Genomic DNA, 15412 nt, shown 5'->3' on the forward strand with positions numbered 1-15412 from the left:
TATTCTGTAGCTGACGGTTCGGCGGTTGAGATAATGGGTGTTGCACACATTGCATAATATTGTTATTTTATTCTTTTATTTTTATTATGTAATGTTGTACCTAGATGGACGTGCAACATGTAAAGATTCCCATGGAATATTTTTGATGATTTGTATTGTAACATTGTGAAAATATTTTATGTAATTATTTAATATTGGGGAAAAGAATTAAATGCCCAATATTAAATGTGGGGTCAGTGGGTTAGGTAGCACATGGTTTATGTAATACCACTTAGTGGTTTTGTGGGACTTGCTACTATATAAGCAGCCACAAGGGTAGTTGTTGTAGAGAGAAAAAGAGTGACAAGGAGAAGACAAAAGGCAAGAGTCGAGCGGGACAAGGCTTGACAGGTTAGCCAAGGGAGCATTTATGAAGGTTGAAAGCATGGCATGGGATGTGTGGATTCATGCTTGTTCACATAGTTTGCTCGGTTGTGGCTATGGCCATGAAGGCTTCCATGGTTGTATGGCAATGGTATTTTTGCTGAATAATACATGGTGATGGATGCTTTTGGAGGCTGGGTTTTTCCCTCAATGAGGGTTTCCCAGGGTATATCTTGTGTCACAATTTTGTGGTTATGTTGTCTATTCTCTTGCATGTGGATTTTAATTTCGTATTTATTTTAGATCTATTATGGGTTATGTGGAAACGATTATATTCTTTGTTGCCAAGTTTCCTTACAAGTGGTATCAGAGCTATGGTTTTATTATTGTAACCCTAGATTGAATCCATGGGAATGCATGAGAGGATAAAAGAAAAGGGCAAGATATATGAATGATTTATTGCAGATCTGAGGGTTTTGGGTTTGCTGTTATGATGGGATGTTAAAAGATTTGGGCATGTGAAATTTTTGGACAAAAAGATTTTTTTGGATGTTTCATTTAAATGAGGGTTTTAGGGGGTAGCATGCAGAAATGACCTCCTAGGTAAAAATAGACCTCACCATTGGATCCGGGTCGACATTTCCATAAAATTTGATATATAATATGCCCTAGTTTGGCCATGTTCAGAGGAAATGAAAGAGTTTTTTAGTTTCAACCCATGATGGCCGTCAAATTTAATCCCGTCGGAATTTTCGTCATTGAAAAAAAATTAAAAATGAAAAATCGTACTGAAAATGGTAAAAAGACTGTCTTAGTAAAACAGCCATAACTTTCTCTCAGAATATCGGATTTCAGAGTTCTTATAGGTGTTGGAAAGCTAATTTAGAGCACTACAAGATGGTATAGGTTTGGTTCTATGATTTTGAGATTTTGTTAGTTTTTAAGAGCTCTAAAGTCAGATGTTATTTATTTTGAGCACGAATTGGGGCATAACTTGGGCATACGGAGTCAAATTTTGGACTTCGAGTAGTCAACGGAAAGCTCTTGGAGAGCTCTACAAATTGGTTCAGATTTGGTGCAAGTTTAGCATGATTTATTTGTTGATATATTGATCTGAATAGTTTATAAGTATATTTTTTACTATGGTAACATTGTGAGTTTATGACATTAGAGATTTAAGATTTGATGTCATTGTATACTCAGTTCATATTTCAGATTGGTCTCATGATGATATGGTTATCAGTGTTTGGTTTGGATATGCATGATGACTTGTTGGGTCTACAAGTTGTGGAGTGTTGTAAGCGGTCTATACTTACAGGTTGCATTTATGGCTTGGTTATGGGTTGTCTTTGCCCATTGATCTTTCATTATTGATGCATATTCAGATTGGTGGCTTGGATTTGGGTTGTCTATGACCTAAGTCAGATGATTTGTTGATTTCTTCATGTAGAAGGGATGAGATGTTGTTACCAGGTACAGTCATGGTGGAGGATTGTGGTTGACTATGCTGACAGGTTGGACACTTTGAGAGCCAGATGCTTGGTTCATGGATGTGATCATGGTGCCATAGATTTTTTGGCATGACATGATTAGTTATACAGGTACATCCTTGATGTTCATTAGCTTGGATTTCTGATTCAGTTATGGTGGTATACCTTCTTGGTTGAGGATCATGGTTATTTAGTTTCTTTTGAGGAGCTCATGATGTGCACTTTGAGTTCTTTGATGGTTTGATGCCTTGGTTGATTCTCATGGTTAGAGGATGGGTTTTTCATCATGATGTCATGGATAGCTTGGATACACGGTTCAGTGGGAGCTTGTGACAGTGATGGGGTGACAGTGCAGTATTAGTTCCTGGTTTGGTTTATATCTTCTTGGTTTGGAGAGGATGGATTTTATGATGCCATAGGTGACTTGGTACCATGGTTGAGTGGGAGTTGTTGGCATTGATATATTTATTGAGTGTTTGCAGATGTTGGAGGTTTGTCTTAGATCCTGTTGCTGCAGAAGCGTCTTTGACATTTGCATGGTGCACTTGTTATCTTCATGGTGTGTGAAGATGGTTAGAGGACTCATGGAGTTCTTGGTTATCTTCATGGTGTATGGAGATGGTTCTTCCTGGTATGTGGAGATGTTTTTCTTCATGGTGTGTGGAGATGGTTGCATCTTGAGGACTCATAGGGTTCTTGGCAAAGGTGTGGTTTATGCTTTTATTTGGCATGTTATCCTTGGTATGAGGATGGTTTCATTATTATGTCATGGTATACTCTTGATACGTGTTTAGAGTTGTGACATGTTATGGTGTGTTCATATGGAGCATGTTATCTCTTTAGTTGAGATGGTAAGATCATGTTTTCATGTTTATGTTCTTGAGGCCATGGTTGGAACTTTGACATTGATCTTGGTTTAGTTTCTTGGTATTGAGTACACTGATCATAAGCTGGATACTTCATGATATTGCTATGTTGCATTTGGAGTTGGCATGAATTGATTGGTTACAGGTGCTCATTAATACTTAGAGACAGTGGTGACGCTGATTTCTCTTGGATTAGAGAAGTATTTGTTGGGACAGTTGATGGTTTCATCAGGAAGTCCGAGGGGCAGTCACCTGATATGGACTTGAGAGGAGATTGTTCTTAGATGAGTTTTGGTTGGAGACTTGGGTATCTTGATGAGCATTCTCATTCCCCACTCTTGGTCTACTCGGCAGTTTGCTACTTGAGAGGTATAGCCCATTATTTTCTTTGAGTTGCATTATATTTATGCTTGTCTTTCATGGATATGGATCTTGGGCTATGGTACATGAGTTAGTTCTAGAGGCTTCATTTGAGAGATGGTTAAGCATTGGTTATCTCCATGTGCATATTTTGTTATGCTGGTTGAGTTTAGGAGATGGTTTTATATTGGGCATATTCCTTGGATTAGGAATGGTTATTCCTTGGTTTAGGAATGGTTTTATTGAGTTTGATCTTCTTGTGAGAGGCTTACATCCATGATTAGTTATATGGTAGAGTTTGGGTGTTGTTGAAGCTTCTTGTTGGGGTTTAATGGAGAAGATCATACTTGCACAGTTTACATCTAGAGGTGTGTGTAGAAGGACATGATACAAGTTATGATTTGCATGGTTTCTCTGGTCTTGGTTATCTTCCTGGATGTTCAATTTTTCTTACACTGGATTTGAGATTGGTTGGAGATTGTGATCACTGGTTTGTGCTCATGTATGTCATGTGAGAGATGACATGGTTATTTCTTTCTCTTTCCTCTGTTGGTTGTGGAGAACTTGGGAGAGCATTGGAGACTTGTTATGAGAGTTGTTCTTGCAGGATATCAGTTGATGTATTGTGGATGTCCTTGATACTACATGGATTCACTTCTTTAAGATGTGTTGAGCGGATTGGTTATAGATTTGACATTATCTTTTGCAGTGGGAGCTTCTTGGTATATATGTGGCAGGTATTGCTCTTGAGGCTTGTGATTGCAGGTTGCAGATTGGATATGTCGGTGATATAAGATTCACTTGTTATACCTTTTGAGGTATGGATAGTTAGATGGGTTTGGCACTTGGTATGGGTGCTATTTCAGCTATGGATATTTTGACAACTACGGATACATGTGATTACCTTTGGATCAGGTTTTTGTGCTTGAAATTTTAGTTGGTACATGATTTTATGATCTTCTAATGTGACAGGTTGGGTGGCTTTCTCTTTGGATGGCTTCTATGTATGTCCAGTGGTAGTGGCATAATAGGAGGTGAGATCATTCATATTCGAGATGCTAGATACTTTGATTTTGTTGAAGGTACCAGGATGGAGCACTTGGTGTATTTTGATCCATGATGGTGGATGTGCTTGGAGGGATTGTTCCCTTGTTCATTTATGTGGCTACGGATTGACCCTATGCAATGTATACAACAAGTGGGAGATTGTTGAGATAATGGGTGTTGCACACATTGCATAATATTGTTATTTTATTCTTTTATTTTTATTATGTAATGTTGTACCTAGATGGACGTGCAACATGTAAAGATTCCCATGGAATATTCTTGATGATTTGTATTGTAACATTGTGAAAATATTTTATGTAATTATTTAATATTGGGGAAAAGAATTAAATGCCCAATATTAAATGTGGGGTCAGTGGGTTAGGTAGCACATGGTTTTAGCACATGGTTTATGTAATACCACTTAGTGGTTTTGTGGGACTTGCTACTATATAAGCAGCCACAAGGGTAGTTGTTGTAGAGAGAAAAAGAGTGACAAGGAGAAGACAAAAGGCAAGAGTCGAGCGGGACAAGGCTTGATAGGTTAGCCAAGGGAGCATTTGTGAAGGTTGAAAGCATGGCATGGGATGTGTGGATTCATGCTTGTTCACATAGTTTGCTCTGTTGTGGCTATGGCCATGAAGGTTTCCATGGTTGTATGGCAATGGTATTTTTGCTGAATAATACATGGTGATGGATGCTTTTGGAGGCTGGGTTTTTCCCTCAATGAGGGTTTCTCAGGGTATATCTTGTGTCACAATTTTGTGGGTATGTTGTCTATTCTCTTGCATGTGGATTTTAATTCCGTATTTATTTTAGATCTATTATGGGTTATGTGGAAACGATTATATTTTTTGTTGCCAAGTTTCCTTACAACCACTGGTGTGGAAGTGCAGACCGCCGGTGCGAAAGTTCAAACTGTCGGTGTGAGAGTTTCGACTACTGGTGTGGGAGTGCAGACCACTAGTGTGGGAGTGCCGACTGTCGATGTGGGAGTTCAGATTGCCAGTGTGGGAGCACCGACTATGGGAGTGTCGATCGTCGGTGTAGGAGTGCAGACCTCCAGTGTGACAGTGCAGACCTCCAGTGTTGCGATGGCGGGACATAAAGAAAAGCTGCCAAAATTTGAAGGTGATGGTACAGCTGACCCCATCCGACATTGTAAGACATGTGAGACGATCTGGCGGGCAAACAGAATCACAGATGCCGACGAATGGGCCAGGCAATTTTCAGTAACCCTACGGGGTGTCGCGATTGATTGGTTTTCAAATATGGATCCGCAAAAGCTGGATACCTGGGATAAGATTAAAAAGGAGTTCTTGGCAGAATTTAAACTCTTGCGGGATGATAATGAAATCGTAGCGGAAATTTTCAATACCAAGCAAGGGAAGCACGAAACTATCTGTGTCTATGCTAGGAGATTAAAAGACTTAATAAACAAAATGGAAAGCAAGCCGACAGATGGATTGCAGAAAAGGTGGTTTGTGGATGGCCTACGCTCATAGTTGTGAAGGAAAATAAAAATTGTACCACTGTCGTCATATGTGGATGCATATAACAGAGCACTAGACCTTGAAAGTGAACAGAAGACAAAGAAGAAGAAAACTAGCTCCTCTGATTCTGATGACGACAAGCCTGCTGGAGATGATAGCAGTAACGACGAAGGTAGTAGCAAAAAGGTTCGTGCCTTACAGAAGGATATGGTTCGAATGATGAAGGAGTTTAAAAACATGTAGAAGGAGCCAAAAGGTAGTGAACTGTGGTGCATGGAATGTAAGACCGACGGTCATACTAAGGGATCATGTCCGAAGAACCAATTCTGTGACATCTATCAGATCATGGGCCATTCGACAAAGGACTGTCCCTTTAACATGAAGACAAGAGGATCTCCGCAGGTGCTTCTTACACAGCAGGCTTCCCCATCGGGCAATAATGGAAATGCAAACATTGATGGTGCCACATCCAGAGGGTATAGGAATAATAGCAGAGGGCAAAATAACAACAATGCAAACAATAACAATAATAATGGAAGCCGAAGTCGAACCCAGTATGATGCAAACAGACGGTCGATCGTTCAATGCCGAGCATGTAATTTGTGGAGTCATTTTGCGCGAGATTGTACAGTGGCAAACACACTGAAATTATTATGCAGATGGTGCGGACCCGGCGATCACAAAGATTCCAAGTGTCCAAAGGCTGGAGTAAACTTGATCACTGTTGGCACGGATGTAGAGGAGGTTCTAGCAATTACACGGAGGCAAGAAGAGGAAAAGAGAAATGTGGGGGAAGCACAAGAGGACATTGCAAAGGCATCGTCAGTGGGGACATCTCAGTTGAAAGACATCACCAGCACCTTGGCAAGGAACTTTGCAGAACAAAACATTGTATGACATATCTTACAAACGGAGATACCAGTCAAGATAAGTGACCTCCTTCTCACAATGCCCCAGTTACGGATGGCCATTCTGAATCATACACCGTTTCCGAAAGCACCGGAGGACACAGGAAGGGATAGTAGGGAAGTGATGACAACAGAACCAATGCTACTGGCACTCAGATCCGGACGGCATCCGACGATCGTCGAGATGGAGATTTTGAGAAATTTTTTGACAGACACAATTGTCGATGGAGGGTCCAGCATGAATGTGTTGCCAAAGGATACTTGGAAGAAGTTGGGAAAGCCGATGCTATGGGAACCTGCATTTCAGTTGCTCACGACAGACCAACATGGAATCAAACCATTGGAAATTCTGAAAGCACAATTGGTAACAATTGGTACGCAACCATTTTTATTGGATTTTGTGGTCATTCCATTAAAAAGAAAAGGCTATGATGCTATTCTAGGACAGGATTGGTTGGTGCAAGCAAAAGTAAAACATGATTGGAAACACAATACCCTATCAATGGAGCGCGGAGGCAAAAGATTCACAATTGACCTACACACACAAATGGTCGGTGAGGAGACAGCATTGTTAGATTCAAAAAGTGAAGGTGAGAGTGATGACGAAGGAAAGAGGAGAATGGAACCGGATGAAGGAGTATTGAGATTTGACGGAGGATCGAATGACGATGACCTAGACTCGATGAATGGCCTTTACCACTGGCAGATAGAAGACTACGAACTCTTTCCGAGTTGCAATATGCTAAGGGTCGACGAAGATGAGAAAAAGGAGGAAAATTAATGTCTGGAGGAATGCAAAGAAGCGGAAGAAGGAAAAGTTGCCATGGCTGAAGCTAAGGGGAAGAACATACAATCTGAATACAAAAAAATGAAAGATCCCCTATTCGGGACATGGTGAATGGACCGCGCGGAAAGAAAAGGTTACACCGCAGCATAAAATTAGTGGAAGGGCACCGAAAGCAAGAAAATAATCTAGTTGTGCAACGACCGCAGGCATGGTGGGTGACGGAGGTGGCACAGAACAGATGTAAAACATATGATGGTCGGAATAAAATCAAAGTGGAAAAGTTAAGGCTAGATGGCTTAAACCATATTAGATCCGGGAGGTCGGCGACAATCAAGTGGTAAAGTTGGGAACTTTGGACGGACAGAAGGTACCTCCGACAATCAACAAATCCAAATTCAAAATATATGGGGCCAGGAAGACTTCGTCGCTGTCACAGGATGGCCAGCTGACTCCGTCGTCATTGCAGAATGGCAACGCTTGGAGGCAAAATGGAGGTACCTCTATTAGTTGATTTCTTTTGAAAAAAAAAATTTTTGAAAAAAAAATTTTAAAAATTGGAAAAAAAATAAAAAAATTGAAGAAAAATAATTTTAAAAAAAAAAAAAAAAAGGGTCGTGGATAGAAAGGCCCGCGGGCAACTGCTGTCCGCACCGCGGACAGAAAGTCCCGCGGGCAACTGCTGTCCACGGGCAGTGAAAGTCCCGCGGGCAACTGTTGTCCGCGGGTAGAGAAAGCCCCGCAGGTAGAGAAAGCCCCGCGGGCAGGGAACCGGAGGTCCCCGTAGATAGTTTGTCTATAGGTTATTAAAAGCCGCGCGAAAAGATGTCTGCAAGCTTAACATTTTATAAATCCTCGCCCAGTTAGCCACCGACGAAAGAATGGGCTGCAAGTAGAAAAAGAAAGGCCGCGGGGAGGACAGGAAGGTCGCAAGTAGGAGAAAAAAGGTCGTGGGGAGGAGAACATAGACCGCAAGAAAGGAAAGATAGGCCGCGGGTGTAATTAAAAGATTTAGCTCCGCCTCAGAGTTTCTCCTCCGCGCTGCAAGGGAAAAGACTTCCGCGGGGAAACAGAGACATAAAGAAGAGTGCTTGTTCTGCCAGAAGGAGAAGAATTTCTATGTGCAAAGGGATTTGTGGTGGATTGTAGAGGAAGCAGTAAAAAAAAAAAAAAAAGACGACAGAATCAAGTTGTTCAGAATGAGTGACAGATGATGCCAAAGGGAAGGGGACGCATCTGTGGTTGCCAGAAAGAGTGCAGAATTGACAAAAAATGACAGAAATGGTGGGTTTCGTGCATTTTTGTGTGGGTTGCGAAGTGCTAATTTGGTCTTGGCGGTGAGGGGCGCTGCCCCTCGACCCCGCCCTGTACTGCGATAGAGAGCGCATAGGGGGCGCTACCCCAAGACCCCACGGGGGCGCTGCCCCTCGACCCCGCCGAGGGCGTTGCCCCCTAGACCACCAGTCATTGCGGATATTAGTCGTGGGAGTCTAACCAGTTCAAAAGAGTTGAAGTTGTTGCAGGCATAGACTTTCTGTGTACTAGAGGCAGTGGGAGCAGGTGTTGGCTGTGAGGCTGTCTTGGTGGATGCGTAGAGAGCTCGGGAGGAGCTGATCATCCAGTTGGAGGTAGTGCAGCGACACTTGGCTTAGGGTACCGAGGAATTGAAAACAGAGAAAGCAGCACAGGTGGCTATCAAGGTCAACTTGAGGAGACAGTATTGTGTTAGCAGAGGCTACAAATGTAACGGGATGAATGTGGAAGTGATGTGACAGAAGCAAATTTCTCTTGTTGTAGTCACTCTGTTAATGTATTTTGTTTGTTAATTTGTCTCAGATATTTTGTCAGTCGTCAGGAAACGACTTTTCTTTTTTGGGGGGGATGGTGTTAGCCGACTGGACGGTCCGACGGTATTTTGTATCTTGTAGCTGACGGTCCGGCGGTGTTTCTTTATTTTGTAGCCGACGGTCCAGCGGTGTTTATGTATTCTGTAGCTGGCGGTCTGGCGGTGTTTTTGCATTTTATAGCTGACGGTCTGGCGGTGTTTCCATATTCTATAACTGACAGTCCGGCGGTAAATAATTTGTAGCAGATAGAATAATTGTGGTCGACGGACTCCTTCGGAAAGGTTCGGCAGTAGTATTTATATCTCGTTTGGGATCATTGTAAAGAATCATTCATCTACTATTGCGAATATAACTCTGCTATTCATGTTCATTGTCTGTATGCGTTCATTTTCTTTACCAAAGATTATTGTTTCGGATAGGGATACTAAACTTACTAGTTATTTTTGGAGGACACTTTGGAAGTAGTTAGAGATTGAGCTTTAATTCAATTCTACATTTCATTTGTAGACAGATGGACAAACTGAAGTTGTAAATAGGAATTTGGGCAACTTGCTAAGATGTTTGATTGGAAATAAGCTTGCTAATTGGGACTTGATTCTAGAACAAATAGAATTTGAATATAATAATTATGTAAATAGGAGTATTAAGAAGACACCTTTTAAGATAGTGAACATAATGCATCCTAAAGGAACTACTGAATTGAGAGATTTGGGTGCTAAAATGAAGAGGAGTGTTGAAGTAGAAGAATTTGTGGATTTCATTAACACTATGCATGAAGAAGTGAAGAAGAATCTTGAAGTTAGTAATCAAGAGTGTAAACATAGGGAAGATAAAGAAATAAGATATAAATCTTTTGAGGTTGGAGATGAAGTTATGGTTCACTTGAAGATGAACAAATTTCCAATTAGTTCCTATAGTAAGATGAAGATGAAGAAGTTTGGTCCTTGTAAGATCTTGAAGAAATTTGACAATGGAAATTCTTTTGAAGTTGAATTACCAGAGGACATGGATATTTTTCCAATATTCAATATTGTATACATCTTTGAGTATTTTGAATCAAATGAGGAATTAAAAGTTAACCTACATTATCCCAAGATGAAGATGTAAAGTATTGAAAAGGTTTTGAATACCAGAGTAAGAGCACCATAGGGAAAGACTACATGGAGTACTTTATTCAATGGAAGGATAAACCAATTGAATACAACTCATGGATAACACAAGATGAGTTGGATCTTTATGATTTAGGTTAGAGCATCAAGGCTTCCTAATGTGGACATTGGTTATTTATTTACCCCAGGTGTTTGATGCATGAGCATCTTGTGTCAATGGTCATTTTTGCATCAACAAAACACATTGCTTTGTTTTCTATACCACTTTGTTGTTCATAGAGTAGCCATTGCTGCTTGTGGTTTTAAGTTGTGCACGGTTGGCATCTTAATGTGGACCCATTGTTAATCCTTATCCTAAGTGCACAGAATCTAATGTTCTTTGTGCTTGGAGTTTTGTGCCTCTTTCTACACTCGCTTTTCACTGCTTGGTTCATCTAGCATAGTGTGGAGTTTCTTTCAATGCAATTTCCTAAGATGATGTGGTATCTCATGCAGTTGGGGAACATCTCTCAGATCATGTGTGGACCTATCCTTTAGGGTCTATTTGGTAGCATGAATTAGATTAGAATAGGCATCTATAAATTCATTAAATCTCAAATCCTCTGTTTGGGTGTGCTAGATTAGAGTTGAGAATAGGAATACATATTCCAATTTTGGGCCAAAAACAAGTGTTTGTTATTCCACCTAAAGAGATGGAATTAGAATACCGATTCCTATTCTAATTTTACTTTTTCATAGTTGATATTATTTTTGAGTCCATGCAAAGGATATTGGTGCCTAGGTTTTTATAGATGATCATTATTTATCAAGTACGATTTGCTTCCAGTTCACCTATGGGATTCGGATAAGTATTTACACAATTCTAGAGCTACACTTGAAGCTCATGAGAGAGGTCACGAAAGATTATTCACATGCCTAGGAATTGATGGATTTGATGGAAAAATATGATCTAGGGGATTACATTCTTTCAAAAGTTGTAGACAAAGTCTATTGCAACTTGCAAGATGACATTGAGTTCTACTATACATGGAATATTCCTTCTTCTCTTGAAGTGGAGATAACACGTTCATCCAACTCTCTAGATGATGTGATCCAAAGCCTGGCTAAAGAAGGAAAGGCCAAGGTTGACATAGTCAAAGAGGGCCATGTTTATGTAAATTGAAAGGATGTGGCATCCAAAAATGATCAATACAAGCTATGAAAGAGCATTTAACATTAATTTTGTATTGAAAAGAAAAACCTATAGATCATTTTTTTAATGCAAAATTTTCCTCATTTCTTCATTGCAAAGCATGAGTCATAATTCTATTTTGTTTAGCTCCGAGCTTTTGCATGATTTCACATTGATTCAGAGAAAATTATCTATAAATATCAACATATTGTCATTTTCTCTAGAATCAAGACTAGTTCATTATATTCAAAGATTTTCTGTATTTCTTGAAAGATAAACCCATGACTTCTTACTAAGAAAACTAATGGATCAATAGGTTTTAGAGCCAGTACTAATTTTTTTTTTCTCACCTCAAATTCTAGTTTTAGTTTTGTCAAACCAAATGAGTCTAGAATAACAAATCCAGAATAAAAAAATCAAGAATAGTAAATCTAGAATAAAAAATTCCAATTCACCTATTCTTATTCTAGCAGCCAAACAGGCCCTAAGGGTCCCTTTGGTTGTGACGATACAAATATAGGAATAGGAATTGTTATTTTGGAATAGAAAATAGGGATACATATTCCTATTCTCTGTTTGGTTCAGCCAGGTTGATGGGGAATTCATGAACCCAACAATTTATGTTTTCTAAAATAAATAAATTGGAATAGAAATAAATATTCCAATTCCACCTATTTAGGTGGAATCGCAAATGCTCATTTTGGGGCCAAAATTGGAATACGTATTCCTATTATACTACTATTCCTAATTCCAATTCGGTGCACCCAAATTGAGAATTCAAAATTTTAAGAAATTACATATGCCTATTCCACTTGTATTCCCATTGCCAAATGAGCCCTAAGAAAGCGGATTCTCTTTTGGTCATTTGTTGGTTCTTTGTTTTCTCCTTCAAGGTAAGACCTATTTTTGTAATTAATTTCTCGACAGACCAACTTGTGGTCTTGTCAGCTTTATAAGGACTTGGACTAGGTCTAAGAAAGTAAGTTTTCAAAGTGTAGAAGTCAGATGGTAGTAGAGAAATGAAGGAAGTATCAGATAACGAGTGTTGAGCTCTAGATTTGCAATTCTTTGTACTTGAAGCAACTAGGAAGGCATTATAGCTTGACATGTATATTTTATCCCTACTCTTGGTGAGGTGTTAGGAGATTGAAATTGGTTCATTTTCCCTAATTACCTTGCATTAGATATGTAGGGTAATATTAAGAGAAGGAGAAGAGAGTTTTGAGTTACTATTGATAGATACATCTCATCGAGAAGGCTAAATTGCAACTTTAGAGAGGGAAGGGTTTGATTTAGGAAGAGTTGGGACTCCCTATTTAACTAGAGGATAATCTTTACTCATATGGTCCTCTTTTTTGTAGAGGAAACACACATTGATCCCTCAAAGGAAAGAGACATGAGAGAAGTAGTTTTGACCTTGCATTTTGAATGTGATTTCTTTCAAGATATCTTTTCTAGAGTCAATAACTAAAATCATCCCAAAACCTATGTGTGGGAGAAGAGTGTCTATGCAGTCGACTCAGATCACCTTACCAAGGGGTTCCATAGCTTGAGGAATTAGATTCCAAATGAAGGGTGGCAGGGGGGCGGGGATTTCTAATAGTGATCCATCTTGGGGATGAGAGAGTCATTATTTTGGCATTCACAACTTTAGTAGACCAAGAAATGACCCAGAAGTTGGAAGATAAATGTTTATCAATAATTTTCTTCTGAGAGTTAGGGTCTACAAAGAAGATAATAAAGGCCCTTTATAACATTCTAAGGTACATAAAATGATACCATAACTTCTTGCTCTAATTACTGTGGAGCCATTCATTTAAAGAAGCCCTAGATGGAATTTTATTAGCATCTTGAGTAGTACGAAAGATGATAGACTCTCTAAGCTTACATATCTCACCCTGAGTGGCCTTGGTCATTTGGGTATTAGGTTTAAGAATACAAGTAGATGCATGAGGGTACTTACCTGAATCTCATTCTTTGAATTCTCCTCCATCATTCTTTCTCATTTTTACTTCAAATTTGGCTCCATCTAGTAAGGTCGGGTAACTTCTGAGCGCCTACTTAAAGGTTTTGGTGACTGCTAGATTCTCCAAAAGTTTTTACTATTTTTTCTCTTGTTTTTCCTTTAAAATGCTTATTTAGGATTTGTCGCCCATAGTTATAAGGTATTAGTTTTATTTGCATTAAGTGCTTAATGTGGGCCAAATACATGGAGGATGACCCTCTGCCACACAGAAGACCTCATAATTTATCCTTAGAATTCACGCTAGCTTTTCCTCAAGTTGCAAAACCAAAAACCAAAATAAATAGATTGAAATAATTAAAATGTTACATTTTAAGATTAACAAAATGTTAATTTTAAATTTTTGATCTTTTTAACATATTAAATATATGCCATAATTATAATAATAAAATTTAATATGAAATAGAATTTATTATTGTATAATAAATATTCTTATTAATTAAAAAATTTATTAGACTATATTAATTAAATAATATCTTCTAATAAAATCATATCATATATAGTAGCTAATTAAATTATATTTAATATTATAATTATAACTATAATTTAGAGCAAATACTCACTACGAGACACTTGTCAATATAATTTAGCCATAGGATGTGGGAACTTTGTTCATATAAAATTGTTTTTTTTGGCTTGAAAATTGTCAACCTTTGTCCGGTAAATTGTCAGCCTTCGCCGTTAATAATTTTCTAACCGCTTTTCATTTCATTCCACTTTTAGCTCTTGTTTTTTCTATTTATTAATATAATTAACTATCATCTATAGTGTTAACTATTTTTTTTTCTTATTTATTTAACTTAAAAATTATAACTATAAAATGATAAGATATGTCTTACTTTATTTAAATATTTCTATTTATTTAACTTAATTAGCTATTATCTCTATAACTCCTATTTTAAAATTTATTTATTTAACTTAATTAGTTATTATTAGTTGTTTATTTTTTTTAAAAAAATATTATTTTATTTTAGTTAGAAATTATTTATAATTTAATTCATTGAGATGAGATTTTATTTAATTTATCTCCAATTTTAACTCTTTTTTCCCTATTTATTTAGAAACTTAATTAGTTGTTATCTTCACTTTTAACATGCATTTTTGTGACTTTTGTTTACCTTTTGATTTTTTAAAAATTGATTAGAGCTTTAGTTTTTAAATTAATTTAATTTATATTTTAAATTAGTTTAGCTAATAGAATATTTGTGGGAGGAGTTGCTATTTTTTTAATTAAGCCGAAAGACTTTTTACAATGGTAGCAATCTTCAATGTAAACATTTTTCAATTTAAAAAAAATTTGATGTTCATTTACTTGTCATAGAAATAAAATAGAATCTTAACAGTTAAGTTATAGAGACTAAATATAATTAAAATATTGAAAGTTGCATGTAATGGATGGTTTAACTCAATATGAATTAGTGGTTTTTTTATTTACAACTAGTTCCTCCTCAATGTAGGGTGCATTTGTTCCACTTTCCAAACTATGGTTTACAATCTTTTTATGATTATGCTACTAATTAGAACATAAAATAAAAATAAATTCAAAACATTTATTACCATTGCTTATTTTATTGCTATGATTTTTTTTATTGCTTTCATGTTTGAATGTGATGAAGTAAATCATTTGATTTGTTGGAACTTTTCAGTCTCATAAAACTAAGAAAGAGTTTTAAAATTTAAGTTTTCTATGTATTTTTTTTGATAGATTTAAGATTTCTATGTATTAATGGATAGTATATATAAAACAAATAAACTTAAATAAACTTATACTAGTTCTGATACCTCTCGCTTATTTTTTAAAAAAAAATTGAATTAAACTTTTAGGTATGCCAGTATATTTTTTTTATCTCTCATATTAATTTTTCATAATAAATAATTTGATGGAGATTTTTTTAAATTACTATTTAAATTATATTTAAGCTAAAGATAGTTTAGTTTTTAGTTTTTATAATTA

This window comes from Cupressus sempervirens, chromosome 11 (genome assembly GCF_028749045.1).
Source record: "Cupressus sempervirens isolate cs-2001-9-10 chromosome 11, ASM2874904v1, whole genome shotgun sequence".
Taxonomy (NCBI): Eukaryota; Viridiplantae; Streptophyta; class Pinopsida; order Cupressales; family Cupressaceae; genus Cupressus; species Cupressus sempervirens.